Raw genomic sequence first — 27588 nt, 5'->3', positions numbered from 1 at the left:
AAAAATGCAATAAATAGTGACATTTCAGGGATTTTCTTTCATTTTACTTTGTGAAGGACAAATCTTCCCAGAATTCCTTTTCAATAATTCCCAGGACAGGAATTATTGGAATTATTTGTATTATTTAATGGTAGGCCCGATGCACTTATAGATACTTTTTAGACCCTCTCATGCTTCTTATTATATCGAATACATTAAAATGACAAACCATTCCATATCAAGTAAATTTTCCCTAGATAATTGTGTGTGTGTGTGTGCACACGTGTATGCACTACACATATTTGTTACTGAGGATGTGTGCTTGTGAGCATTTGGGTGTACATGTATGTAGAGGTTGATGATCAAGACAGGAATTCCTGAAGTTGTTCTCCACCTTTATTTTATTTCTGTCATTTTTATTCTTCAGTCAGCTACACTACAAAAAAATCCTAACATTTAAAAAAGTGTAAAATATCATTTTATCGCTTCAGTGGTTCCTCAGGGATGTCCATTTAAACCAAGGCATACTTTGTGGCTATTTTAAGAAACTATTGTTTTTCTTCTTTGGTGGCCTTTTCCATTTCCCTTCGCTCCACGACAAGATAAATTTACAGAGTAACAGTTTTATTTAACACGGCAATTATTAAAAAGACTGTTTAAAGTATTTAATGGTGTGCCAAGAATGCTCATGTTTCTAGACACCCACCCTCTACTCCTTAACACATAAATATAAGTTATGAAACACAGCACATTAAATACAATTTCCCTACATGATTTTTCAGAGTCAAGGAGGCTTGTGTGTGTGCCAAGCAAGGGCTTTCCCACAGAGGAATATCCCCAGCCTTGGTCATCACACTCTAAATAATGCCAAATTAAATATAATCTTTCATTTCAGTGAGTTTCTTCTTCTTTTTCTTCCATTTTTATTAAATTGGGTATTTCTTATTTACATTTCAAATGTTATTCCCTTTCCAGGTTTCCAGGCGATCATCCACCTAATCCCTCTCCATCCCCTTGTCTATGGGTGTTCCCCTCCCCACCCTCCCCCCATTACCGTCCTCCCCCCAACAATCCTGTACACTGGGGGGTCGAGCCTTGGCAGGGCCAAGGGCTTCCCCTGCCACTGGTGCCCTTACTAGGCTATTCATTGCTACCTATGAGGTCAGAGTCCAGGGTCAGTCCATGTATAGTCTTTGGGTAGTGGCTTAGTCCTTGGAAGCTCTGGTTGGTTGGCATTGTTGTTCATATGGGGTCTCAAGCCCCTTCGAGCTCTTCCAGTTCTTTCTCTGATTTCTCCAACAGGGGTCCAGTTCTCAGTTCAGTGTTTGCTGCTGGCATTTGCCTCTGTATTTGCAGTATTCTGGCTGTGTCTCTCAGGAGAGGTCTATATCCGGTTCCTGTCAGCCTGCAATTCTTAGCTTCATCCATCTTATCTAGTTTGGTGGATGTATATGTATGGACCACATGTGGGACAGGCTCTGAATGGGTGTTCCTTCAGTCTCTGTTCTAAACTTTGCCTCCCTATCCCCTCCTATGGGTATTTTTGTTCCCCTTTTAAAGAAGGAATGAAGCATCCGCATTTTGGTCATCCTTCTTGAGTTTCATGTGTTCTGTGCATCTTGGGTAATTTGAACATTTGGGCTAATATCCACTTATCAATGAGTGCATACCATGTGTGTTTTTCTGGATTGGGTTGCCTCACTCAGGATGATATTTTCTAGTTCCATCCATTTGCCTATGAATTTCATGAAGTCATTGCTTTTGATAGCTGAGTAGTACTCCATTGTATAGATGTACCACATTTTCTATATCCATTCCTCTGTTGAAGGGCATCTGGGATCTTTCAAGCTTCTGACTATTATAAATAAGGCTGCTATGAACATAGTGGGGCATGTGTCTTTGTTGTATGTTGGAGCATCTTTTGGGTATATGCCCAAGAGAAGTATAGCTGGGTCCTCAGGTAGTTCAATGTCCAATTTTCTGAGGAACCTCCAGACTAATTTCCAGAGTGGTTGAACCAGTCTGCAATCCCACCAACAATGGAGGACTGTTACTCTTTCTCCACATCTTCGGCAGCATCTGCTATCACCTGAGTTTTTGATCTTAGCCATTCTGACTGGTGTGAGGTGGAATCTCAGGGTTGTTTTGATTTGTATTTCCCTTATGACTAAAGATGTTGAACATTTCTTTAGGTGTTTCTCAGCCATTCAATATTCCTCAGCTGGGAATTCTTCGTTTGGTTCTGTACCCCATTTCTTAATAGGGTTATTTGTCTCCCTGTGGTTTAACTTCTTGAGTTCTTTGTATATTTTGGATATAAACCCTCTATCAGTTGTAGGATTCATAAAGATCTTTTCCCAATCTGTTGGTTGCTGTTTTCTTCTAATGACAGTGTCCTTTGCCTTACAGAAGCTTTGTAGTTTTATGAGATCCCATTTGTCGATTCTTGATTTTAGAGCATAAGCTATTGGTGTTCTGTTCAGGAAATTTTCTCCAGTGCCCATGTATTCAAGATTCTTTCCCACTTTTTCTTCTATTAGTTTGAGTGTATCTGGTTTGATGTGGAGGTCCTTGATCCACTTGGACTTAAGCTTTGTACAGGGTGATAAGCATGGATCGATCTGCATTCTTCTACATGTTGACCTCCAGGTGAACCAGCACCATTTACTAAAAATGCTATCTTTTTTCCATTTGATGATTTTGGCTCCTTTGTCAAAAATCAAGTGACCATAGGTGTGTGGGTTCATTTCTGGGTCTTCAATTCTATTCCACTGGTCTATCTGCCTGTCTCTGTACCAATACCATGCAGTTTTTATCACTATTGCTCTGTAATACTGCTTACGGTCAAGGATGGTGATTCTCCCGGAAGTCCTTTTATTGTTGAGGATAGTTTTAGCTATCCTGGGTTTTTTGTTATTCCAGATGAATTTGCAGATTGGTCTGTCTAACTCTATGAAGAATTGGATTGGAATTTTGATGGGAATTGCACTGAATCTGTAGATAGCTTTTGGGAAAATGGCCATTTTTACTATATTAATCCTGCCAATCCATGAGCATGGGAGATCTTCCCATCTTCTGAGATCTTCTTCAATTTCTTTCTTCAGAGACTTGAAGTTCTTATCACACAGATCTTTTATTTGCTTGTTTAAAGTCGCACCAAGGTATTTTATATTACTTGGTACTATTATGAAGGGTGTCGTTTCCCTAATTTCTTTCTCGGCTTGTTTCTCTTTTGTGTAGAGGAAGGCTACTGATTTGTTTGAGTTAATTTTATACCCAGCCACTTTGCTGAAGTTGTTCATCAGGCTTAGTAGTTCTCTGGTGGAACTTTTGGGGTCACTTAAGTGTACTATCATATCATCTGCAAATAGTGATATTTTGACTTCTTCTACAAATTGGAAACAATTTGTATCCCTTTGATCTCCTTTTGTTGTCTGACTGCTCTGGCTAGGACTTCGAGAACTATATTGAATAAGTAGGGAGAGAGTGGGCAGCTTGTCTACTGCCTGATTTTAGTGGGATTGCTTCAAGTTTCTCTCCATTTAGTTTGATGTTTGCTACTGGTTTGCTGTATATGACTTTTACTATGTTTAAGTATGGGCCTTGAATTCCTGTTCTTTCCAGGACTTTTATCATGAAGGGGTGTTAAATTTTGTCAACTGCTTTCTCAACATCTAATGACATGATCATGTGGTTTTTATCTTTGAGTTTGTTTATATAGTGGATTACGTTGATGGTTTTCCATATATTAAATCATCCCTGCATGCCTGGGATGAAGACTACTTGATCATGGTGGATGATGGTTTTGATGTGTTCTTGGATTCGGTTTGCCAGAATTTTATTGAGTATTTTTGTGTCACTATTCATAAGGGAAATTGGTCTGAAGTTTTTTCTTTGTTGGGTCTTTGTGTGGTTTAGGTATAAGAGTAATTGTGGCTTCATAGAAGGAATTTGATAGTGCTCCATCTGTTTCAATTTTTGTGGAATTGTTTGGATAATATTGGTATGAGGTCTTCTATGAAGGTCTGATAGAATTCTGCACAGAACCCATCTGGACCTGGGCTCTTTTTGGTTGGGAGACCTTTAATGACTGCTTCTATTTCCTTAGGAGTTATGGGGTTGTTTAACTGGTTTATCTGTTCCTGATTTAACTTCGGTACCTGGTATCTGTCTAGGAAATTGTCCATTTCCTGCAGATTTTCAAGTTTTGTTGAATATAGGCTTTTGTAGTAGGATCTGATGATTTTTTGAATTTCCTCTGATTCTGTTGTTATGTCTCCCTTTTCATTTCTGATTTTGTTAATTTGAACACACTCTCTGTGCCCTCTGGTTAGTCTGTCTAAGGGTTTATCTATCTTGTTGATTTTCTTAAAGAATCGGCTTTTGGTTCTGTTGATTCTTTCAATGGTCCTTTTTGTTTCTACTTGGCTGATTTCAGCTCTGAGTTTGATTATTTCCTGCCTTCTACTCCTCCTGGGTGTGTTTGCTTCTTTTTGTTCTAGAGCTTTTAGGTGTGCTGTCAAGCTGCTGATATATGCTATCTCCTGTTTCTTTCTGCAGGCACTCAGAGCTATGAATTTTCCTCTTAGCACAGCTTTCATTGTGTCCCATACGTTTAGGTATGTTGTACCATCACTTTCATTAAATTCTAAGTCTTTAATTTCTTTCTTTATTTCTTCCTTGACCAGGTTATTATTGAGTAGAGCATTGTTCAGCTTCCATGTATATGTGGGCGTTCTTTCATTATTTTTATTGAAGACCAGCCTTAGTCTGTGGTGGTCTGATAAGACACATGGGTTTATTTCTATCTTTTTGTATCTGTTGAGGACTGTTTTGTGACCGATTATATGGTCAATTTTGGAGAAAGTACCATGAGGTGGTGAGAAGAAGGTATATCCTTTTGTATAGAATATTCTATAAATATCTAAGTCCATTTGGTTCATAACTTCTGTTAGTCTATGTCTCTGTTTAATTTCTGTTTCCATGATCTGTCCATTGATGAGAGTGGGGTGTTGAAATCTCCTACTATTATTGTGTGAGGTGCAATGTGTGTTTTGAGCTTTAGTAAGGTTTCTTTTATGTATGTAGGTGCCATTGTATTTGGAGCATAGATATTTAGGATTGAGAGTTCATCTTGGTGGATTTTTCGTTTGATGAATATGAAGTATACTTCCTTATCTTTTTTGATGACTTTTGGTTGAAAATTGATTTTATTCGATATTAGAATGGCTACTCCAGCTTGCTTCTTCTGACCATTTGCTTGGAAAGTTGATTTCCAGCCTTTTACTCTGAGGTCGTGTATGTCTTTGTCTCTGAGGTGTGTTTCCTATCGGCAACAAAATGCTGGGTCTTCATTACATATCCAGTCTGTTAATCTGTGTCTTTTTATTGGGGAATTGAGTCCATTGATGTTGAGAGATATTAAGGAATAGTGACTGTTGCTTCCTGTTATTTTCGTATTTGGAGGTGAGATTGTGTTTGTGTATTTCTCTTCGTTTGATTTTGTTGCAGAAAAGATTAGTTTCTTGCTTTTTCTAGGGTGTAGCTTGCCTGCATGTGTTGGGCTTTGCCATTTATTATTCTTTGTAGGGCTGGATTTGTAGAAAGATATTGTGTAAATTTGGTTTTGTCATGGAATATCTTGGTTTCTCCATTTATGTTAATTGAGAGTTTTGCTGGATACAGTAACCTGGGCTAGCATTTGTGTTCTCTTAGGGTCTGTACCTTAAGATGTCATCTGTCCAGGATCTTCTGGCTTTCATAGTCTCTGGTGAGAAGTCTGGTGTGATTCTGATAGGTCTGACTTTATATGTTACTTGACCTTTTTCCCTTACTGTTTTTAATATTCTTTCTTTGTTTTGTCCATTTGGTGTTTTGACTATTATGTGACGGGAGGAGTTTCTTTTCTGGTCCAATCTATTTGGAGTCCTGTAGGCTTCTTGTATGTTTATGGGCATCTCTTTCTTTAGGTTAGGGACGTTTTCTTCTATGATTTTGTTGAAGATATTTACTGGTCCTTTAAGTTGGGAGTCTTCACTCTCTTCCATACCTACTATCCTTAGGTTTGATCTTCTCATTGCGTTCTGGATCTCCTGTATGTTTTGGGCTAGGAGTTTTTCCGTTTTACATTATCTTCGACAGTTGTGTCAACGTTTTCTATGAAATCTTCTGCTCCTGAGATTCTCTGTTCTATCTCTTGTATTCTGTTGGTGATGCTCGCATCTGTGACTCTGATCTCTTCTCTAAGTTTTCTATCTCCAGGGTTGTCTCCCTTTGTGCATTCTTTATTGTTTCTATTTCCATTTTAACTCCTGGATGGTTTTGTTCATTTCCTTTTCCTGTTTTGTTGTTTTTTTCCAGTAATTCTTTAAGGGATTTTTTTGTTTCCTCTTTAAGTACTTCTAGTTGTTTACTTGTGTTGTCCTGTATTTCCTTAAGGGAGTTATTTATGACCTTCTTAAAGTCCTCTACCATCATGATAAAATGTGATTTTAAATCTAGATCTTGCTTTTCTGGTGTGTTTGGATATCTAGTGTTTGCTTTGGTGGGAGAATTGTGTTCTGATGATGCCAAGTAGTCTTGGTTTCTGTTGCTTGGATTCCTGGCTTGCCTCTCACCATCAGGTTGTCTCTGGTGTTAGCTTGTCTTGCTCTTTCTGACAGTGCCTTGACCATCCTGTAGGCCTGTGTGTCAGCACTGCTGTAAACCTGTTTTTCTGTTTTCTTTCAGCCAGTTATGGGAACAGAGTGTTCTGCTTTCAGGCATGTAGTCGTTCCTGTTGGCTGGCTTTCAGCTCTCCATGTGGGCAGGAACCAGAAGGGTCCTGCCCCTACTTCTCCTAGGTCCCTGTGTGCAGGGGGCACAGATGGCACAAGGCGTTTTCCCCTTGAGTCAGGAATGTGGGCAGAGAGTAGTCTCCTCTGGTTTCCCAAGAGTGTCTGCCCCTCTGAAGGTCTAGCTCTCCCCACCATGGAATTTGGATGCCAGGAGCTATTTGACCAGATTAGTTCAGATCCAGGTGCAGTGTGGACTGCAGAGCTCCTGCAGCTTGACTGCTCCTATATTCCTGTGTCCAGAAGCACTATGCAGTTTCCTCTCAGGCCAGGGATGTGAGCAAAGGTGGGCAGAAGTAGCAGTCTGTCCTGCTCTGCACCATTGGGATTGCCTGCCCTTCTGCATGTTCAGCTCTTTCTACCACGGGGTTTGGGAGCAGGGAGCTGTGGGCTGGGATCAGTGAGGTTCGAGTTAGTTTCTTCTTAAAAGGCTCTGAATTATTTCCATCCTCTTAACAAAAGCTGCTGGAATCAAAACTTTCTTCCTTCTCAGCATCCCCAAGAGATGCGAGTGCTTTGGATAACTTATTAGAATCTGTGCCCATGCCACTCTGAACATGTCCAATCTTACCTGATCTCAGCTGTCCTCATAAACTCACTGTCACCTTGACACTGCCTGGAGTCATCTGACAAAGGAGTCTCCACTGAGGGGTTGCTCCGGTCAGAGTGCCCTAAGAGCATGTCTGTGAGGGATTATCTTGATTATTCTTTAAGCCAGGAGAGCTCAGCCCACTGTGGGCAGCATCAATCCCCGGGCAGGTGGTCCTGGGCTGTGTAAGGAAGCCCTTACTAACTAAGGGCTTATCTAACTATGGGTGACCCTGTGAGTCAGGAAGCAGTGATCTGTTGTGGTTTCTGTTGCACTGCCTTGGGTGTGAGTGGGTTCCCTGATCTGAGATAATGCTGTGTAAAATAACAAGCAATCCTGGCTTCAAGTTCATTGGAAAATAGAACTCTTTTCCCCTAAGTGGCTTTTGATTATGGCGTTTATCAGAGCAACAGAATTAAAATAGAGTAGAAGCTAAGCACGTCTGAGTCTGGTGGTGCTTGGGTGGGAGTCTTACTGTTAATACTGAGTTGATGTGTTCATCTTAGACCACAGTCTCTTTGTTTTCTTGTGTTGTATGGGACTTGCAAAGCTCACCCGCCCCATCCATTTTTTCTTCATAATATTGTCTCCTAGATAGTCTTGTAGTCCCTCCCTCGTTATTATACTTCTGATCAGTTTCTCTGGCTTTGGACATTCTGAGCATTTGCTCTCTCCCTCCCCCACCTCCAGCAACCCCACCCCCGACTGCCCTTTTAAAATGTATTTATGGGAATGACTGCTGCACGCATGCATGTAAACTACAAGAATTCCTGGTGCTCATCAAAGCTGGAAGAAGGAGTCCAGTCCCCTGGATCTGGAGTTACAAGTTCTCATGAACAACAAGTATTCTTAACTGCTGAGCTAGCTCGCCAGCTCCTGAAAGTTTACTCCTTTTGCTGTTTTACAGGACCAACCCTAGCATTTCTGGGTTAGTGTTTCCTTACTAATGTCTCTTGGGTTTGATGATATTAATGATATTATTGTTATGACACTGACATCAAAAAGTGAATAAACTGATGCTATTTCAGGATCTTAAGAATACACAAGTAATAAGATGAAGTCATTTGCCTTGGTTATGTTGTTCTGTGTTTAAAGTTCTTCATAGAGTAAATTTAACGACTTTTGGAGGGTATGGCGCAATTTTGCAGTGAGCGTTATATCTTATCACCTCAGACTGACCTCAGGCAAGAGAGGGTGTGTTTGATAAAAACAACGTTCTTTGTAAGGTTCAGGGGACCTTCTGTGTTTTCACATTCTGAGTTCCAAGATTCAGTCTATATTATAACCAACATATTTGAAAGTAGAAGTTGCATCTGTACTGAGCATGCACAGGCTTTAAAAAAAAAACTGGCACCATTCTCCAAACATAGGACAATGAGTTATGCAGCACCGACTCTGTATTAGGTGTAAGTAATGGAGAGATGGTTTAAAGTATCTGGAGGATATCTCAAGGTCCTGTGCAAATGCCATGCCATTTTACGTAAGGAACCAAGCCAGCCCAAGATAAGATGCACTGGAGGAGGAGGTCCTGGAGTCACTCTCCACAAACTGAGGGAGACAGCCTTTACATCCAAAAAGAGGAGGAGGAGGGCGGGGAAGAAATTGTGACAGACATGATATAGATTTAGCTGTTATAAGAAAGAATGGAGTGTCCTGAAACCACTTCTTTCCCTCTCTCTCTCCCCCTCTCCCTCCCTCCCTCCCTCCCTCCCTCCCTCCCTTCCTTCCTTCCTTCCTTCCTTCCTTCCTTCCTTCCTTCCTTCCTTCCTTCCTTTTTTAAAAAGGTTTTGAGGTAGTATCTAACTGTGCAGCCCAAACTTGAAAACTTGAAAACTTACTATGAAGTCCAGATTGGCCTTGAAATCCAAACCCAACTGTTCCTGCTGCTTTTTTTTTTTTCCTTTTCTTTTTTTTCAGAGCTGGGGACTGAACCCAGGGCCTTGAGCTTGCTAGGCAAGCGCTCTACCACTGAGCTAAATCCCCAACCCCCTGTTCCTGCCTCTCTTTTTTTTTTTTTTTTTTTAATTAACTTGAGTATTTCTTATGTACATTTTGAGTGTTATTCCCTTTCCCGGTTTCCGGGCAAACATCCCCCTAATCCCTCCCCCTCTCCTTCTTTCTGGGTGTTCCCCTCCCCATCCTCCCCCCATTGCCGCCCTCCCCCCAACAATCTAGTTCACTGGGGGTTCAGTCTTAGCAGGACCCAGGGCTTCCCCTTCCACTGGTGCTCTTACTAGGATATTCATTGCTTCCTATGAGGTCAGAGTCCAGGCTCAGTCCATGTATAGTCTTTAGGTAGTGGCTTAGTCCCTGGAAGCTCTGGTTGCTTGGCATTGTTGTTCATAAGGGGTCTCGAGCTCCTTCGAGCTCTTCCAGTTCTTTCTCTGATTCCTTCAACGGGGGTCCTATTCTCAGTTCAGTGGTTTGCTGCTGGCATTCACCTCTGTATTTGCTGTATTCTGGCTGTGTCTCTCAGGAGAGATCTACATCTGGCTCCTGTCAGCCTGCACTTCTTTGCTTCATCCATCTTGTCTAATTGGATGGCTGTATATGTATGGGCCACATGTGGGGCCGGCTCTGAATGGGTGTTCCTTCTGTGTCTGTTTTAATCTTTGCCTCTCTATTCCCTGCCAAGGGTATTCTTGTTCCCCTTTTAAAATGTGAAGCATTCACATTTTGATCATCCGTCTTGAGTTTCATTTGTTCTAGGCATCTATGGTAATTCAAGCATTTGGGCTAATAGCCACTTATCAATGAGTGCATACCTTGTGTATTTTTCTGTGATTGGGTTACCTCACTCAGGATGATATTTTCCAGTTCCAACCATTTGCCTACAAATTTCATAAAGTCATTGTTTTTGATAGCTGAGTAATATTCCATTGTGTAGATGTACCACATTTTCTGTATCCATTCCTCTGTTGAAGGGCATCTGGGTTCTTTCCAGCTTCTGGCTATTATAAATAAGGCTGCGATGAACATAGTGGAGCACGTGTCTTTTTTATATGTTGGGGCATCTTTTGGGTATATGCCCAAGAGAGGTATAGCTGGATCCTCAGGCAGTTCAATGTCCAATTTTCTGAGGAACTTCCAGACTGATTTCCAGAATAGTTGTACCAGTCTGCAATCCCACCAACAATGGAGGAGTGTTCCTCTTTCTCCACATCCTCGCCAGCATTTGCTGTCACCTGAGTTTTTGATCTTAGCCATTCTCACTGGTGTTAGGTGAAATCTCAGGGTTGTTTTGATTTGCATTTTCCTTATTACTAAAGATGTTGAACATTTCTTTAGGTGTTTCTCAGCCATTCAATATTCCTCAGCTGGGAATTCTTTGTTTAGCTCTGAACCCCATTTTTTAATAGGGTTATTTGTCTCCCTGCGGTCTAACTTCTTGAGTTCTTTGTATATTTTGGATATAAGGCCTCTATCTGTTGTAGGATTGGTAAAGATCTTTTCCCAATCTGTTGGTTGCCGTTTTGTCCTAACCACAGTGTCCTTTGCCTTACAGAAGCTTTGCAGTTTTATGAGATCCCATTTGTTGATTCTTGATCTTAGAGCGTAAGCCATTGGTGTTTTGTTCAGGAAATTTTTTCCAGTGCCCATGTGTTCCAGATGCTTCCCTAGTTTTTCTTCTATTAGTTTGAGTGTGTCTGGTTTGATGTGGAGGTCCTTGATCCACTTGGACTTAAGCTTTGTACAGGGTGATAAGGATGGATCGATCTGCATTCTTCTACATGTTGCCCTCCAGTTGAACCAGCACCATTTGCTGAAAATGCTATCTTTTTTCCATTGGATGGTTTTGGCTCCTTTGTCAAAAATCAAGTGACCATAGGTGTGTGGGTTCATTTCTGGGTCTTCAATTCTGTTCCATTGGTCTATCTGTCTGTCTCTGTACCAATACCATGCAGTTTTTATCACTATTGCTCTGTAATACGGCTTGAGTTCAGGGATAGTGATTCCCCCAGAAGTCCTTTTATTGTTGAGGATAGTTTTAGCTATCCTGGGTTTTTTGTTATTCCAGATGAATTTGCAAATTGTTCTGTCTAACTCTTTGAAGAATTGGATTGGTATTTTGATGGGGATTGCATTGAATCTGTAGATTGCTTTTGGTAAAATGGCCATTTTTACTATATTAATCCTGCCAATCCATGAGCATGGGAGATCTTTCCATCTTCTGAGGTCTTCTTCAATTTCTTTCCTCAGTGTCTTGAAGTTCTTATTGTACAGATCTTTTACTTGCTCGGTTAAAGTCACACCGAGGTACTTTATATTATTTGGGTCTATTATGAAGGGTGTCGTTTCCCTAATTTCTTTCTCAGCTTGTTTCTCTTTTGTGTAGAGGAAGGCTACTGATTTATTTGAGTTAATTTTATACCCAGCCACTTTGCTGAAGTTGTTTATCAGCTTTAGTAGTTCTCTGGTGGAACTTTTGGGATCACTTAAATATACTATCATGTCATCTGCAAATAGTGATATTTTGACCTCTTCTTTTCCGATCTGTATCCCTTTGATCTCCTTTTGTTGTCTGATTGCTCTGGCTAGAACTTCAAGAACTATATTGAATAAGTAGGGAGAGAGTGGGCAGCCTTGTCTAGTCCCTGATTTTAGTGGGATTGCTTCAAGTTTCTCTCCATTTAGTTTAATGTTAGCAACTGGTTTGCTGTATATGGCTTTTACTATGTTTAGGTATGGGCCTTGAATTCCTATTCTTTCCAGGACTTTTATCATGAAGGGGTGTTGAATTTTGTCAAATGCTTTCTCAGCATCTAATGAAATGATCATGTGGTTCTGTTCTTTCAGTTTGTTTATATAATGGATCACGTTGATGGTTTTCCGTATATTAAAGCATCCCTGCATGCCTGGGATGAAGCCTACTTGATCATGGTGGATGATTGTTTTGATGTGCTCTTGAATTCGGTTTGCCAGAATTTTATTGAGTATTTTTGCGTCAATATTCATAAGGGAAATTGGTCTGAAGTTCTCTTTCTTTGTTGTGTCTTTGTGTGGTTTAAGTATAAGAGTAATTGTGGCTTCGTAGAAGGAATTCGGTAGGGCTCCATCTGTTTCAATTTTGTGGAATAGTTTGGATAATATTGGTATGAGGTCTTCTATGAAGGTCTGATAGAATTCTGCACTAAACCCGTCTGGACCTGGACTCTTTTTGGTTGGGAGACCTTTAATGACTGCTTCTATTTCCTTAGGAGTTATGGGGTTGTTTAACTGGTTTATCTGTTCCTGATTTAACTTCGATACCTGGTATCTGTCTAGGAAATTGTCCATTTCCTGAAGATTTTCAAATTTTGTTGAATATAGGTTTTTATAGTAAGATCTGATGATTTTTTGAATTTCCTCTGAATCTGTAGTTATGTCTCCCTTTTCATTTCTGATTTTGTTAATTTGGACGCACTCTCTGGGTCCTCTCGTTAGTCTGGCTAAGGGTTTATCTATCTTGTTGATTTTTCTCAAAGAACCAACTTTTGGTTCTGTTGATTCTTTCTATGGTCCTTTTTGTTACTACTTGGTTGATTTCAGCCCTGAGTTTGATTATTTCCTGCCTTCTACTCCTCCTGGGTGTATTTGCTTCTTTTTGTATGTAGGTGCCCTTGTATTTGGGGCATAGATATTTAGGATTGAGAGTTCTGTTCCTGCCTCTTAAGAGGCAGGGTTGAGGGCAAGAGTTACTGCTCCCTGTGTGAACTTTTGAAATTTTGTCATGGGGGGGGAGGGGTAGAAAAGAGCATGAAAATGCTATAACACACCTTATATCATTATATATTAATCAATATATAAATTTTATGATTTGTTGGCCAAGAATGTGACTATCTTCCGTCAAAATCCCTGCCTTGCTGATCTCTGCATAAGAATGTCCCAGCATGATGTTCATAGTCAACTTGATTAATTTCAATAAGTTCTCACTGAATAATGTGTAATATGTTTAAAACATATTTTAACAACTCTGTACATAGAGACAACTCTGTACTATAGAGACAACACTCCAATGTCTAGATATATAAAGTTATTGATTATGATATATGATGAGTAGCTGCCTGACACAGGTTGTGATGCCCACCTGGATGTGCATCTTCTCTCCACCACTAGGGGGAGCCATAGATAACAAAATCAACTCTAAGCTTCATGTTCATAACAAAAAAAAAATAGCCCCTTGTTTTACATTAAACACTAAGGTACTATTAAATGGCAAATAATTATGATATACCCAAACGATTTAGCATTGGACTTCCCACATTTATTATTCTGTAGAGTACCTTAGTCTATAAGTCCATGGCAAGGCCTCATCTATTGATTGATGGGTTGGTCTAAGATTCCTCCCAGCATTGAGACTCATGTTTTCCCATGGTTGAGCCATTTTCTGACACCATCCCGAGTCTTGAGTTTTTACAATGTGGATGTAAATATTAAATGACTAGATTCATCTCCGGGTCAGGGGTGATGGATATGACACATTCACACTCAACCAGAGTCTGGGGTATAACCTTCAGGACCCTCTCTGCTTCCCATTTCATGGTGACTGGATTTTAGAACCTTAAATGTTGACAAAGGTCCGACTAATAATAATCTGCTCACAGATATCAGGTCAAAAATTTGAAGCATAGACTGTCTAGAGAAATCTGTTGTATGTGTCATCAGATCAGGTCAGGGAGCCCTATTCTGTATCTCCGGTTTTTAAAAAGTGCATGTCTGGCCCTCCAGTCTGCCTGGTTCTTCCCTCTGTGGTCTACACGCTTCTGACTCATGCTTCAGGCATCCAGTACTCTATCTAAACAATCTGACCTACTGGGTTCTTCTTCACAGGGCACACTGTGACTGTTCAAAATGTGCCAGGGTGCTGATATCTAGAGGTTATCAAGATGCGTGGGTAGAGCTTGGATGGGACCAAGGGTGTCTACATGGGGTTATCATGGCATGAATGACAGGGAGGGGACAGAAGAGACGGGGGTGGGAGCTGGTTTTCTGCCTATCATCATGTTCTAGAGCAGGTGCCAGGAGGCTGAGAATTCCAAGTTCAGTTTCAGCTATAAGTGGTGACTGGGGCGTACTTGTAGAACACATTTTATGTAAATATTTATTGGTGTGATGTTTTAGCTCATTATTTAGATAATATGAATGTTGGCAAAAGGTTAAGTTCTGTCATATATTCTGATGCATATGGCCTTGAACTGAGAAAAGGGGTGTGAGAAAGATATAATACTTAATCGATCATCAATTTGATAAGATTCAGCGTCAACCAGGAGAACAACCTTCTTGGCTCATGTGTGAGAGGCTTTCTAGACTGGGCTATCAAGGTGGAAAAACCTACCCTAAATGTGTGCTCTAGTTTTTTTTTTTTTTTTTTTTTTCTTTCCGGGGCTGGGGATCGAACCCAGGACTTTGCGCTTCCTGGGCAAGCACTCTACCACTGAGCCAAATCCCCAACCCCATGTGTGCTCTAGTTTTATGTCAACGTGGCACAAGCTAGAGTCATTGAGAGGCGGGAACCTCAACTGAGAAAATGCCTTCAGAAGATCAGGCTGTAGGCGAGCCTGTAGAGTAGTTTCTTAGTTAGCGATGGGTGTGGGAGGGCTTAGTCTGTCGAGGGTGGTGGATCCCTGGCCTAATGGTCCTAGGTTCTTTAAGAAAGCAAGTTGAGCAAGCCATGGAGAGCAGGCCAGTAAGCAGCACCCCCACCCCCATGGGTTCTGTATCAGCTCCTGCTTCCAGGTTCCTGCCCTGCTTGAGTTCCTGCCTTCACTGCTTTTGAAGATAAACTGTTATAGGAAACTGTGAGTGAAATAAACCCTTTCCTCCCCAAGTTTCTTTTGGGCATGGTGCTTCATTGTAGCAATAGTAACACTAACTAAGACAGTGAGTGACAGGGTTCCATAGGTTGGATTGAGAATACAGACACAGATATGTTTGTCTTGATTTGAATACTATACAATGCATTCAGGTATCCCTATATCACATGGTAGGCCATAATATATACAACTTTCATGTAGCGATTATGGGTGAACCTAGACATTATGGTAACAGCAGATACAAGAGACAATTACTGTATAAAGTCTATTTATAAGAGGCAAGAAGTAGAATGTGTCGCAAGAGTCTTGGGAGCAAGGGTGCTGGGAAGAGTGCTGATAATAGGAAGAGAGTTACTGGAGATGGATGTTGGCGTTGATTCTACTACAATGTGGTCTTACTTAATGTCAAGCACCACCCTTAAAGGGATCATGACCTTTAGCTTTATGCTATATGTATTTTACCATTAAAATTTTTAAAAATTGTTGCTTTTAAAAAGTTATGGCTGAGTGTTGTAGCTCACACCCTATTCTCAGAACTTGGGAGGAAGAACAGATCGATCTCTGCGAGTTCAAGTCAACTTAACCTATATGCTGAGTTCTAGGTGGGTCAGGGTACATAATGCAAAACAAAACAAAATAACAGACAAGAAACAAAACAAAATTCAAATTAATTAGAACCACATAAAAATTAGTAAATTCTACTTTGCAAGTAAAGCTAACATTAACTCTCTTTGAGTCTCCACATCCCATGGGCTGTTCTGACCCATCTCTCTGCTGAGCACACCTACCTGTGGCCTCTTGGCTACTTCAGAGAAATGGGCGTGGGTGAACATCATTTCTTCTAATTGTCTTCCTCCAGGGACAGTCTGTACTCTGCAGAGGCCAGAAGGTCCATTTCACCATCTTCTGCTTCCTCTGCCCATATGCCTCTAGTAGCTGTTTCTATACATCACTCTGTACAGAGTGACATCTTGGCATCGTTAAGTAGTAACACATAAGAGAGACCGGAAAACCAATGTTTCTCTCTGTGGATGATCTTGGATAGAATCTTTGGATAGATCACTCACGTCCATTCATTCTCACAAGCACTGTAGCAAAGGTTTTGTGACTCAGGACTTTAAAGAAGCAGAATTTCACCAATTTATCTATTGAACCAATTTCACAACAGCGAGAGGAGTGTTTGCAATTGCTTGGCTTTGATGTAGTGGCAACATAAAACATTTAGTGAGAAACCTTCACAGAACGTTGACGGCCCCCAATGGCCTAGCAATGGGAGACATTTTTTATACCATGATGACTCTAAGAAAATATAAAACAAACAAAAAAACAACTGTTGCATTTAGAGCTATCTGTTACCCTTCCAGTTCCTGCTTCAGTGTTATCCCAGCGGAGATGATGCTGAGTGAAACACAGCTACGGGCTCCTTACAGTAGACTCAGCCATGCTTCCTGGTGATTTCCTATCTTTGAGCAGCCACCTCTGTAAACTGAGTGTCAATCACATTGGACTGTTACACTGTGGCCGCCCTCTGTATGCTCAGGTTTCACACCTGACATTCAACCAATCTTGGATAGAAATTATCTGGGGGGGGTGGGGAATTTCACCCATGTTCAAACACATATGGAGTTTTTCTTACCATTATTCCTGAAACAGCACACTGGTACAATTGCTTATATACTTGATTGTATACATTATTTTTTGTATTGACTAGTATTTATAGATAATATAGAGATGATTTAAGTCATGCAGAGTAAGTGCCCTTTGTATGTACATATTAAATCATGTTATATGTGAGGACAAACATAGAAGGATTTTGGCATTTGAGGGTGGGTCCTAGAATCAATCCCTTTGAATACCAAAAATAAGCATGTGCTAACTTGTAATAGCATGGATCATAATACATGTACTAGTCAGGGGTCTTCAGAGGGAGAGAAATGATAGAAGGCATATATATATATATACATATACATATATGTATATATGTGTGTGTGTGTTGTGTGTGTGTGTGTGTTCATACATAGATGAATCTATATAGATAGCCCATGTAAGCTATGGGTCCAACTTGTCTAGCAATGGCTGCCTACCAATGGAAGGTCCAAGGATCCTGCTCAGTCCACAAGACTGGACGTCTGGTCTGCCGTCACTGCTTGCTGGAATCTCAAAGAAGCAGGCTCCAATGCCAGTGAAGGAATGGACTTGCTAGTGAGAGCAAGCAGGCAGAGACAGTAGGTTTTTCCCTCCCATGTCCTTTACAGAGACTGCCAGCAGAATGGGAGGCCCAGATTAAAGGTAGGTCTTCCCAGCTTGAAAGATCTGGGTTAAAAGTAGGTCTCCCCACTTCAAATGATTTAATTAAGGAAAAAAAATCCCTCACAGGTGTTCATAGCTGCTTGGGTTTCAGTTAATTCCAGAGGTAATCAAATTGACAACCATGACTAAGCATCACAATATGTCTGTATTGATAAGTATTTCCACAGAGGTAACAAGAGTACAGAAAGTCTGTTGAGGAGGTTGTGAAATCCTTACAGAAAAGGCTGATATACTGTAGAGAAAGAGGCAGTGATGGATAAACGAGTGCGTGTGCACAAGTGGGCTCTGAGAACATTCTAGAAAATAAACAACTTGCCTTAGGAGAAGAGTGGAGGAAGGACAGAGTACCTCCAAGAAACAGGACATTGTTCTGGATGGATGGAGAGATGGTTACAGATGGGATGAGGGTTATGGATAGGGTAGCAGATGTATGGGTGGGATGATGGTTACAGGTGGGGTAGCAGGTGTACAAGTGGGATGATGTTTACAGGTGGGGTAACAGGTGTGCAGGTGGGATGATGTTTACAGGTGGGGTAGCAGGTGTACAGGTGGTGATAAGGGTTACAGGTGAGGTAGCAGATGTTGTCTGGTCTCTGGTCATAAGGCATCTTGTGTCCTTTCCAAAGGAATACACTTTGTCCTGGAAAACTAGTGAAGGATTTAAGGTAGACAAGGGACATGACCAGGTGTGTACATTTGAAAAGTGCTCTAACCTTTATTACCTAGGAAACTTTGGTGCTTCAAGAATCACAGAGCTCTGCCTATATCGTCCTTTGTTTGGCAATTTAATGTGATGAGAAATGTTCCTAAAAAACATTTTGACTACAGTATATATATATATATATATATATATATATATATATATATATATATATAGCAAAATATGAAAGGAATCACCCAAGAGTCTGGGGAGCATGTTCATCACTATTTCTTGTATTATTCATCATTTTGCTAATTATTTATCTTTTCGTGGAGAATTTCAAAGGCTTGTAAAATTAGAAAAATTTAAAGGATGTGTTTTTGTGTTACTTGCTCTCAACAACTCTCTGGTCCTTATGTTTGAAACTGACAAAAGGTCTTCTCAGCTGTTCTTGGGAACCAGGAAAGAAGAAGTCCCGTTGTGGATTTCCTGGTAATCAGATAAGATAGACCACTTATTTCCCCAGTAATCAGATGGCCAGTACCTGCTGCAAGCAACCATAGCCAGGGACTCTTCAGGGCAGCACTTGCCTTGAGGTAGGCAAAACCTGGTTCCCAGGTTTGTTTGTCTTATCTGTCATACATTTCCTTCCTCTCTACACTCCATGTTTGCTTTGATCTTTGATCTAGCATTAATAAACCACAGGCCAGTTCAGCCCCAAATTCCTTGGAAAGAAACAGAATTCAAAGCAGGGAGGTAGTAATTCCTTAGTTCAATTGGCCACATGACAGAGCACTGGGGTGCAGAACACCTTGCTCAACCTTTATCTGCAGTTAGATATAATGAACAGCTTCTTCAGCTGTATTATGTACACCACAGTACAATATGGAATTGTTTGGGAAGGATTAAGTGTGGTCTTGTCAGAATGGGCGTGGCCTTGTTGGAGGAGGCTTGTCATTGGAGATAGGCTTGGATGTTTCACACCATTCCCAGTGTGCTCTCTCTGCATTGTGCCGTGCTATGTGGATGGAGATGCAAATTCTCAGCTACTGCTCCAGCACCACGCTTGCCTGCCTGTCTGCTGCCATGCTCCCCACCATGATGGTCCTGGACTCCAGTGACAAATAAGACTGAATTCTGAGACACAGGGCTTCAATATATCTTGCAGTCTTGTGTGTGTGTTTTATATGCTCATGTGTGGGCATGAACTCCCTCATAATAACAAATTTAAAATATGTTTATATTTAAGGACTTGATTTGTTGGTCTTGGCCATTTGTGTTTAACTAGTCTGAGTACTTTGCCTTGTTCTTTTTCTATTTATATTCTAGGATATATGAGTAATACATAAGGATATTCTTCATTATAAAAAAGAAAACTATAAGAAGAAGCCATTTTGATAAGCACACCAATCTCAGACCTCTCTCTGGAGGAAGACAGTTTGTCAATGAATTTTCATGCATCAATATTCACAAAGCAACACCATATTTTCTTACTGTAACAAATGTTTTAGACAACCCATTCATAAAGAGAAAATATTTATATTGATTCATAATTTTGTAAGTTCCAGTCTAAGACTAATTGATTTCTCTTCTCTTCTCTTCTCTTCTCTTCTCTTCTCTTCTCTTCTCTTCTCCTCCTCCTCTCTCTCTCTCTCTCTCTCTCTCTCTCTCTCTCTCTCTCTCTCTCGGATTTTTTTATGTGATAACATGTTCCAATGGTGGAACATGTGGTGGAAGAAAACCAAACAAGAGGTGGTCAGGGTAAGGATGAAGGTCCACCATTTCCTTCAAGGCCGCGCTACCTAAAGTCCTCTCTGAGGACCAGGGCTTCCCACTAGCACCTCTCTGAGAACCAGGGCTTTCTCCCACCTTGAAATTTGGAGCAGGGATTTGACATCTGAACTATCTTAACATGGTACTATGCATTTTATCTCAGGGTACTCTCTCCCCTGTCTATTAACCAGCTTCCTTTGGTGTGTCTAAGCCATGTTAGGTGTGATGTCATATTTCATTCGGTTGTGCATCATGGCATGTCCGTGTGCTCCTGTGACTGAGTTTTAGGATGTTTGCAGCTTTCCTGACTTTACCATGACATAATGGAAGTCCTTATTTGTTCCTCAGTCCGCACAGCAAACGGTTTCTGAATTGGAGAACATCAATAAATTAATATCATGCAGATTTTCTCGAAAACAGCGACAATAGGCAGAGGCGGTGACTCTCGGGCACTAACTGGCACTCTTGTCTTGCTGAATCACTGAGCCCACATTTTGAGTCATCTAATTTAACTGCATTTTTTTTTAGCCAGTTTCTCCCCATGAGACCCCATGAATTCCGATTGTTCATTACAGAAACACCGAGGGTATCTCATGTCACTCTTGTTGCATGGTCTGATACAGAGCTTCATTTAGCCACATGTTAATGATAAGCACAGATGGTGGTGGTGAATTTGAGAAAAATGGCAATAGCCTTTGGAAAAATAACACCTTGGTGAGAGAAGAGAATGGCTGCTGATATGCGGGAGAAAAACCTGCACAGGCCAGTGGCTCCAGTCAAGTTTCCTTGAGATTATAGTTGGTATGGATCAGTTTGAAGGATTGGCTAAGTGGAGTCCCTAAAGCACAGTCTATTTTGTTTTACACTAAAATAAGGTTCTCAGCATACAATTAGTTTTGGAACAAACAGAGAAAGAGCTAAACTGTAATTAGGTTTATAAGTGGCTTGAGTAATACAGGCAACGGGCTTTGATATCATGGATTAATGACAATATCATGAACTTGAGATAGTGAAAATTTTAGTTCAAGAAAACCCAAACTTATAGTTAGGGAAACATAATCTTATCCTTTTATTGGAATATAATTTCTTATGCTCCTGTGGTGGTTTGAATGAGAACAATGCTCATAGACTCATATGTTTGAATATTTGGGCCCCAGTTGACGGAACGGTTTAGGAAGGACTAGAAGGGGTGGTCTTGTCAGAGGGGTGTGTCACTGGAGGAAGGTTTTAGGTTTCAAAGACTCTTGTCATTCCCTGTGTTCTCTTTGTCTCCTACTTGGATGTCAGATGTGTGTCACCATGCTTTCAATCTGCTGTCGTAGACCCTGGCCCATTGGAATCTGGGCTCATTTAAACGCTTCCTCTTACAAGTTGCCTGGGTCCTGGTATCTTATCCCAGCAGTGGAAAAGAAACTAAGTCAGCTCTGCGGACAGCCATGAGCTTATTTAATTTCTCTGTAACTTCTAGCTCTGCTAAATTGGAGTAGACTCTGCCGACTCACTTACAAAGGAACATCATAATGATATACAGAGAATAAATTCAGAGTATAAATTAGTAGGTGATGTGATTCCAGGGACTGAGATCATTCCTTATGTATTTTTGCGATCAAAAACAGAATTGGGAAGTTGATTTCTTAAAAGATTTTTAAAATAGTAATGTAAAAGGGTAATTCTTATCTTCTGAGTATCTAATGATTGAGGAAAATTTATGCATATACCACTAGGGGTTGGGAGTCCTATGCAGTAATATGTTGTTTCGGTTTACTTTCTGTTGAGTGATAAAACATTGTACAAAATCAGCTTGTGGAAGAAAGGTTTATTTAGCTTACATGACCTGGTCATAGTGAATCATCATTCAGGGAAGTCAGTGCAGGAACTCAAGCAGGAGCATGGAGGCCGGAACCATGGAGAAATGCTGCTTCTTGGCTTACTCTCCATGGCTTGCTCAGCAGGCCTTCCTATTGTATTAGGTACTGTGCTAGTGGTGCAATGAAACGCCATGACCAAGGCAACTTATAAAAGAAAGCATTTGTACTGGGCTTATGACTTCAGAGGGTTAGCGTCTGAGATGGGAGAGCAAAGACACGGTGGCAGGAAGAGCTATGAACTCCCACCCTCAAAATTGTAAGTAGGAGACAGAGAGGACACAGGGAAAGGCATTTTGAAACCTCAGCTTGCCTCCACTAACACACCGCCTTCAACAAGGTCACACCTCCTAATCCTTCCCAAACAGTTCTACCAACTGGGGATCAAATATTCAAACCTATGCACCCACAGAGATGGGGCATTCTCATTCAAACTATAACATATAGAATCTAGGATGACTTGCTCAGACACGGTCCTTCCCACAGTGGCCTGGGCCCTCACACATCAACATTAGTCAATAACATGCTCTACAGACATGTCCACAGGCCCATCTGTTGGAGGCAGATTCTCTTGACAGGTGACTTCAGTTTGTGTCAAGTTGACAGAAACTAATCTGAGCACATGTCGTCCCTTGGATGTGGCATGCAATGGTTGGCAGTCACATTTCCTTAGCATTCATAGAACACAATACATCTTCCATGTCTGTGGGACTGAGAAAAGCAGAGGACATCATGACAAAATTTCTATGTTAGATCACAATTTGGCTACAGGTTTTGAAACAAAGAAAAGCGATTCTTTTTATTTAAAAATCCCCTTTTCATTAGGTAATTTATTTGTAACTGTAGCTACTCACTTCAGTGTAGATGTTTGGTTGACATCTGGGCCATTGCCACTAGAAGTGTGGTAACAGCTTCTGCCTAACTGGAAGGATTAATAATTCTTGGAATCAAAACATTTATTCAGAGGGTTAGGGAAAGGTTGGGGAAGTTCACACTGTCTGCTGTCCTCTGCAGGGCGGACCTTAGAGGTCTCCTCTAAGCTAAGAGCTGGGATTAATAATTCTAAATGATTTGAATCCAGTCTTTTATACTGAGCACTAACTGCTTCTATTTTTAAATACTTTTAAATTTTTTATAAGATACTACTATTTACTTAATGATACAGTGATCTAATAAAGCCAGATCATTAACATAAATATTAATGATATCAGTAATATTATTATTCACATTTTACGTGCTTGTACTTTTTATGTAGTGCTGGGTTTCTCTTTTTTAAAATTCAGGGCTTAATAAGTGGTAAACTTTACTACTGAGTTATCGATCCAGACTTTAATAGTGAAATTTTTAAGTAAGCAAAGACGTAAAAGTCTCAAAACAAATACTTTATGTTAGGTGTTCACTTACATTGTACGCCAGGGTGTGTGGCTGACTGTCAATAGTGGGTGTCTTTTCTGATTGCTCTCCACCTTATTTTTTGGCTAAGCTTGCTAGCCAGTGAGCTCCAGAGATCTCGCTGTCTCTGTGCCCCAGTGCTGGGGGATCGGGCATACTGTGCCCTCATCCCTGGCTTTATGCGGCTGCTGGGGATCCAAACTCATGTTTCTGTGCTCCCACGCCACCTTCCAAGGCCTAATTTTCTAGGATTTATCTAAATTCTCCAATAATCGTATCCTTGTGCTTCAACTATAATTTCTTGACTGTAGATTCAAATTTCCAAGGGTTACCTCTCTGATTTTGACAGAAACCGATTAATTACTTAAAAGCACAGGCACAACAAAACTAATTTAATGCTATTTTAATTAACTAGTACATTTTCTGTCTTGTAAGTTTCTTCTACTGAATATAAGGAAACCCAGGTCTTTTATCAAAAGTTATTAAGACATTTATATGAGAAATTTTTAATTTCAAAACTTGAGAGTTGCGTAAAGTCAAGACACATGTTTGTAAGAGCTATAAAAGCTTATGAAAGTCATGACTAATAGTTTTTTCTAAAGATTTATTTATTATATATAAGTACTCTGTAGGTATCTTCAGACTCACCAGAAGAGGGCATCAGATCTCATTACAGATGGTTGTGAGCCACCATGTAGTTGCTGGGATTTGAACTCAGGAACTCTGGAAGAGCAGTCAGTGCTTATAACTGCTGAGTCATTTCTCCAGCACATGACTCATAGTTTATCCCGAGATAAAATAGTGACACGGAATATACTTTATTTTCCTTTCCTATCTTGTTTTTTGAAAGTGATAATGAAAGTTTTAAAACCCCAGTCACAATGTCAAGCATCCTTTTAAATTGAAATTTGAACCACCAGAGCTAGAGCATCGGCTGGAGCATTAGGCTCCTGCAGATTAACAATGATAAGGCACACAATGAAAATTTAAATTAAATACAATTTGACAGAGGTATAGCTGAGGAAACTCGACTCTGTTAGGAATTCTGGGGGATTATCAATCTACCTGCGGCAAGGTACATTGGGAGGCAGGAATTCTGGACAGAGTGCGTAGCATGTACATCAGACACGGAATAATTAAATGTTATAATTTCTCCAAAGAAGTGTCGGTACTTTAGTGCGCTTGGACCCAGGGCATGAGGTAGTGAAGAGCAGCAGAGGTAGTTGGAGAGGCCGGACGGTTGGGGATATGCCCGGGCAGAGATGACGGTGAGAACTGGCGGAAGTATAAAGCCGTCAGTCAGTAAACGGGATGACGCAGCAATGTGACCAAGGTTGGGAGCTGAGGCAACGACGGGAGGAAACCGAGATCATTTAAGAATCAGAGTTCTTCGGGCAGAAAGCACGTGAATTTCCTGGACTTACAGCTCAGATAGCTGGGTTTTATGGACGCTGTCAATCACAGCAAGGGCAAAAGGGTGGCGGTAGCAAAACTGGCTTAATGTCAAGCAGGTTGGGTAAACTTGTCGCAATAAGAGACGTTTTTCAGCGCTGACATCAGGTGGATATCCAGGCAAGGAACACAGGATCGATGGAGCTACTGAGCTTTTTTTTTTTTTTTTTTTTTTAAATCGAAAGCCAAAATAGGGACTGAGATTGTCTGGAGGGGGAAAAAAACCACCCAGTAAGAGAAGAAAGACGATGAAGAAGCATCAGGAAGCAAACGTTTACCAGACGCGGAAGGAAGACAAACGCTCTGACTGAAGATGGTCTCTCAGCCAAATCCCAAGGTCCTTACTATAACACTAAGGAAAATTCACAAGAAGATGAAAGGTCACTGTAACTTTAGAAACAAAACATAAAACCACCACTTGTTAGAATCTGTGAGGAATTTTCCACTCAACACAGAGCATGTGGAAGTAATTCACATGAAATTCGGCCATCGCCATATGAATTAATCTCCATTGCAAAACTTAGAGAGCTGGCTGAAACGCGAGAAGCCGGTCAGTGAGACGGAAAACAAGAACGCAACGGAGTTTCCAGCTGCATGTGGTGCCTGCCGCCATTCAGCAGTTTCACTATTGAAACTGAGAGGAGAGGGATGGGTGCTTATATCTATTAAGGAAAGGCAAATGGTATGGTTTTATTTAAGATAAATCAAAATGCAAAATAACACCTGGAAATCAATTGGGTGTGTGTGTGGGGGGGGATATTATGATATATTGAGACAACAGAATGCTTCCTAGCCATGGAAACGAATGAATTACAAGAAAGCCATGTGCAAATGTTATGTCCAGAAGCAATCCCTTAAGAGCTACAAGCTGTTGGATTCCATGAAATTCAGGGACAAGAGACTCTAATCTGGTGGAGCTCAGCAGAGCGTTACATTGAAGATACGGATTAGGAAGAGGTGAGGGAGGCTTCGGAGTGCTGAAATCCTTCCTGCCATACCTGGGCCTGAGTGCTGGCTAAAGTGTTTTTCACATGAACCTGAAGATTGTGTTTGCACTACAAGAATAAGGTAAAGACAGAAAGAGAGAATCGACTCTCTGAAGTTCATCTCTGACCTACGTTGTCACAGCACACGTATGTGTGCTTGTACACACACACACACACACACACACACACACACATGAACACACACATGCACACACATATTTGTATATGCACACACTTCATATATAGTGATTGTAAGACATGATATATACCTACATATATAATGGTTAAATTCTAAGGATGAAAATAAAACCTAGGAACACTGAATTAGAAGGATTTTTTTTCACAAAGGAATACAAATCAGACAGTTCTGAAATGGTGGGGGGACTTTGTCCTCAGATAAGAGAGAATGGAAAGACTGCAAATAAGTTTCTCTGAATTTATGATTTCATAAATAATCTTTTAAACACTTGAGGATTTAATCCAACAATGTGAGTGGTAACTTGACAAAAGAGATAATATACTAAGTAGGATAAACTAAACATCTCTATGGCAAATAATTTTAAAAATGTATAATGGTTTGAAGGAAACCATTTATGAATCAAGTGAAATACTTCCAATAACTCGCTAGTCAAACACGTTATAAGGCATACTCGAAAGTCACTTACCCAAATGAGTGCGGAAGCAAGCCATGTCAAAGTTCGTGGAATACTCCGAGCAAAAGTTAAAATGAGGCATCCACTTCATATTAAACGATTACACTGGAAAAGAAGAAAAGTCTTCAATTAACATTCTTTGCTTTCACTTAAACTAGGAAAATTAAACTGTAGTAAGTAGGAAGAAATCGAGACCAGAAGTTCAGAGAATAGGAATAGGAAGAAAACGAGAAGTTCAATTCAATGACGACGGGCTCATTGAAGAAATCAATGTGTCTTATAAGATTTTACCATGACTGGCTGGGTGGTGTGGGGGAAAAGAGAGGAGAGAATCAATATCAGGAGTGAATGATGGGGTGTTATTACAGAACTTTAACATTAGCAGTATGATAAAGGAAGTCAGGAACACTTTATACCCACACAATCTACAAGACAGACAAATGGAGAGAACAGACACTTTGACTTTTAAAATATTTATTTACGATGTTGTTTCAGTGTACGTGTGCATGCCTGTGTGAGTGTGCATACTGCACTCAGAGGACAACTTGGAAGAGTCAGTTCTTCCCCTCCACCATATAGACGTCTGAGGTTGAACTCCTGTCACCATGTTTGCTGACGAGTGCCTTCACTGACCAAATCCTCTTGTTGTCGCCTGCACAGATGTCTCTCCTTCTTATTAAAGATTTATTTATTTATTTTATGTATGAGTACACTGTTGCTCTCTTCAGATACACCAGAAGAGGGTATCGGATCCCATTACCATGTGGTTGCTGGGAATTGAACTTAGGACCTCTGGAAGAACAGACAGTGCTCTTTAACTGCCGAGCCTGAGCCATCTCTCCACCCCGCCCCCCAACCCCCTGGAAAAATTCCTTTAAAAACTCTTTTTAAGAAAGAGAGAATCTCCTGTAGCCCAAGTTGGCTTTGCACTTGCAATGAAGGTAAGGATGACATTGAACGCCCAATCTCCACTTCCCTAATGCTGGGATTAAATACGTTTCCCACCACATCCAAACGACAATTACTCCTGTAAATAATAAAGAAACTGACTTCCATGCATCTAATTAGGTTTTTATTTATGTGATAAAACATTGATTGTAGGGTCCTGGGAATTGCCACACAAACCACTCAGACACCAATCTCAATCAGTTAGGTATGGTTTATTGAAAAACCACATCACAAGACTGATCGATCAGGAACATGACTCAGGCTTGGGAGCTGAACTGTGACCCTGAGTTAAAGTCCTACAGGCCTATTAAGCCTCAGCTCTACAAACATCTATCCCAAGTTGTTTCACCAAGCAGGACTTCAGGGTGGGGGTGT

At 40.6% G+C, this 27588-nt stretch overlaps 2 long non-coding RNA genes across 2 annotated transcripts in view; one reads left to right on the top strand and one right to left on the bottom strand.

Annotated features, from left to right (window-relative positions):
* LOC120097385 (uncharacterized) overlaps positions 1-27588 on the bottom strand; it is a 92595-nt gene that overhangs the window by 13298 nt on the left and 51709 nt on the right. Inside the window, exon 2 of the long non-coding RNA XR_005494732.2 lies at positions 26278-26370. This is a non-coding gene — a long non-coding RNA (uncharacterized LOC120097385). The remainder of the gene's footprint in view (positions 1-26277; positions 26371-27588) is intronic.
* On the top strand, positions 25560-26965 carry LOC134482506 (uncharacterized). Its single transcript, XR_010058724.1, has 2 exons — positions 25560-25694; positions 26761-26965. It is a non-coding gene; the product is annotated as an uncharacterized LOC134482506 (long non-coding RNA).

This window comes from Rattus norvegicus, chromosome 16 (genome assembly GCF_036323735.1).
Source record: "Rattus norvegicus strain BN/NHsdMcwi chromosome 16, GRCr8, whole genome shotgun sequence".
Classification (NCBI taxonomy): domain Eukaryota; kingdom Metazoa; phylum Chordata; class Mammalia; order Rodentia; family Muridae; genus Rattus; species Rattus norvegicus.
Note: the sequence above shows the minus strand (reverse complement) of the source record. Positions and strands in the feature narration are given on the sequence as shown.